The sequence below is a fragment of the Amphimedon queenslandica genome, unplaced genomic scaffold (assembly GCF_000090795.2).
Source record: "Amphimedon queenslandica unplaced genomic scaffold, v1.1 AMPQUscaffold_13482, whole genome shotgun sequence".
In the NCBI taxonomy this organism is placed as follows: domain Eukaryota; kingdom Metazoa; phylum Porifera; class Demospongiae; order Haplosclerida; family Niphatidae; genus Amphimedon; species Amphimedon queenslandica.
In genome coordinates, this window is record NW_003546282.1 from 129,619 (window position 1) to 132,193 (window position 2,575).

General features: G+C 36.8%; 1 protein-coding gene and 1 long non-coding RNA gene across 2 annotated transcripts in view; both read left to right on the forward strand.

Moving 5' to 3' along the window:
* LOC100633671 (zinc transporter ZIP6-like) overlaps positions 1–2,575 on the forward strand; it is a 20,096-nt gene that overhangs the window by 2,469 nt on the left and 15,052 nt on the right. The gene's annotated exons all lie outside the window — the stretch shown is intronic.
* On the forward strand, positions 623–2,564 carry LOC109580674 (uncharacterized). The gene is made up of 3 exons (XR_002184312.1): positions 623–1,048; positions 1,731–1,839; positions 1,884–2,564. It is a non-coding gene; the product is annotated as an uncharacterized LOC109580674 (long non-coding RNA).

The window sequence follows — 2,575 nt, forward strand, 5'->3', positions numbered from 1 at the left end:
TGGCTTTAGCTGCTGGTTCATTTCTGTATATTGCTCTTGCTGATCTGGTAAGTCTTTGTCTACATAGCATGAAAGTGCTAATTAAATGTATATTATATATAGCTCCCGGAGTTAAAGCTATCTTCATTCCATTCTCATGATCCTGATCTCACTGAGCAACTTGAGTATACAACCTATCAGAAAATTGGTCATGGCTTTGTGATTGCTATTGGATTTCTGATTTCCTTTGCAGTCATGCTCACTGTGTCACTCAACGAAGAGAGACTAGATAAACTGTTCAGTTAGTTTGTGCTTTAGTTATAAAAGTTATACTTTTTTCACAGGTTTTTGCTAGTTTTTACGACCTGGGGGCGTAGCCCCCAGGTCGTCCTATAATTGATTTCACTCACGTGCGATATATATATATTTGATTGTATGTCAACACTTCATTTCTTCTATACACGTTGTATTGGAGAAATAACAAGCCTTAGCAACCACCCGCCCACGCTACGTAAGTGGGTGTGGTCACGGCAAACAAAATGGCGGTTTGAACATGGAACAAATTTATGAGCTTTCTAACAGCGAAAGAACATAGAGATACTGTCTAAAGACTTTTCTAGAAGCAGTAGAAGGTAGAGAGAATCTTCATAAGTCTTAATAAGAACCCAGCTGTACATGCAAGGTGGTGAAATCAATTATAGGAATATTTTTACATTGTTACGCTTGTTTTGATGCTACATTGTTTTGTAGTTTTTTTTGCTTTTAGATAAGCTATTATTTTAATCAATAATATTATTAATAATAAAACTATATACGGCAGTGAGTGCACACGATACTCTTCATGACTGTTTTTGTTGCAACCGTACCTGGCCTTGGCTGCAAGCCTGCAACACAACGGTTGTCTTGAATGTCAGCAAGTGCATCATGTGCATGGGGACTGAGAGAGAAATACACTGCGCCACCTTTTCATTTAAGGCAACTTGGGTTATTATAAATATGACTTCGCACTATTGACAGGTCTGGAGTTTTTTCAGAAGCAATTTACATCCAGTTTCAAGTCAAGTATACTGTAAGAACTGCCGATATGATCTTTGTCCTTGTCTTGTATTTAGACTAAACTCACAGCAGAAAGTTAGAACTATTTACAGTAAAATACTGTAACCAATGGCAACACAGCCAATCCCCTCATTATCATTATAGACCCCTTTAGGCAAGAATTAGTTTGTGATACCGTATATACAAAGAAATAATATTGAGTGAATTTTTGTCCGCCATGTTTTACGTCAAAGTTATGCAGAGTTCCAATGGCTGATGTGCAAAGTAGAGCTGTTTTGCCAATAAAACTTTTGTTGTGCTGAACTCAGGACTATATTTTGAAGACTTAAGAAGTCTGGGAGAGCCAGAACGATCAGTTCTTGACTCTCTGTCACAGCCCAAAGAGGAAAGCAGGCTCATACAACAAGAGTATTGCACTATACTTCCTAGGTTGGCTCTCTTGGCATCTTTCTTGACTCTAGAATAGTTTTTAGCTTCAAAATGTAGTGACCAAGATCTCCAGGACACAGAAAGCACTTGCTGCTTGACGTAAAACATGGCGGCCAATTATTGTATGTGGGCGTATACCGTAACTGAGATATAATGATATTCATTGCAAAATTAATGATATTCACAAGCTGCTACTTCTCGCTGAAAGGGGTCTATACATATAAATTATATTGTATTCTGAGGCTATATCATCATTATAATATAAGGACAATGATGAAAACTTCAATGGAAAGACTGTTCCTGCTTCTGGCTGTACTGCTTTGTTGCTTTCTTATTGCTAGCAGTGAAGGTAAACAGGAAAAGGCTATAAATATAGTAAGACTCCATTAAAATAATAATTGACTCTTCACACATTATAGCTGCCTGATGATTTTCTGAGTCAGTTGGATAAAGCTGCTAGTTCTGTGGATCAGTCAACTTACAGTGTCTGTAGCAATAGAGAATGGACCAATTCAAGTGAGTCGGGTGAATGAATGCTGAGTTTCAATCAACAATTAAGTCTTACAAAATGTTTCTGGCTATTTGTAATAGTAGTTTTTCATAGCTATCATAAATGTATATGCATTCATATTTCATGTCGTATCATATGCATTAGCTTTTTTGAACATCAAACCCTTTGATTGTGTCGATCTTACTTATACACCGATCACAAGATTTTCTCTTTGAAAATCAGTTGAATACCATGGTGCAGGATGGCAGCTCAGAAATTTCGTGCTATATATATGTGCAGTAAATGATGCAGCACCATCCAGTTTTTGGGCATGTCAGTGCTGAATTTGTAATTGATCTACAGATGTATCTGACACAAATAATTACTGTAGTGTGACATTCAAAAAATTCTGGCTGCTATTAAGATTGCTACTACATACAATTCTTTGTTGCACAACAATGAAGGAATAGAGAACAGTGCCAAGGGGTATGCGTACAGTATTTTCGATTAGTATTACCAAGATTAACGAAACCTATATTAATATGTTGTTCCTTGTGGCCTCAGTATCATTATTAATTACACGTACATACATGTATATACTCACTAAGTTTGGACCAGCTT